Below are 575 nucleotides of genomic sequence, written 5' to 3'. Positions count from 1 at the left end.
TACCTGAAATCACAGAAAAACACACAAACTCATAGTAAAGTCCAGAAAAGTGAATTTTAACTAAAAACTAATAAAAATATACTAAAAACTAACTAAAACATACTAAAAACATACTAAAAACAATGCCAAAAAGCATACAAATTATCCGCTCATCAAAGATACAAACAATTGATTAGAAAGTGTTTGTCTGACATGCTTTCTGAATGGAGCATCATAGGTATCTTCTATGATGGTCTGTCTGAACTGTCCAAGATGTCATTGGATAGCTCTGCTGGAGGATCTCTTCATCTGAAGAAGACGCCTGCAGAAGCTCAAGAACTCATTGAAATGGTTGCAAATAACCAATTCATGTACACTTCTGAAAGGAATCCTGTGAACAATGGGACGAATCAGAAGAAATGAGTTATTGAGATTGATACTCTGAATGCCATATTGGCTCAGAACAAAATATTGACTCAGCAAGTCAATATGATTTCTCAAAGTCTATCTGGAATGCAAAATGCACCAAACAGTACTAAGGAAGCTTCATCTGAGGAAGAAGCTTATGATCCTGAGAACCCATCAATGGAAGAGGT

This window comes from Arachis duranensis, chromosome 4, assembly GCF_000817695.3.
Source record: "Arachis duranensis cultivar V14167 chromosome 4, aradu.V14167.gnm2.J7QH, whole genome shotgun sequence".
NCBI classification, from domain to species: domain Eukaryota; kingdom Viridiplantae; phylum Streptophyta; class Magnoliopsida; order Fabales; family Fabaceae; genus Arachis; species Arachis duranensis.
Note: the sequence above shows the minus strand (reverse complement) of the source record.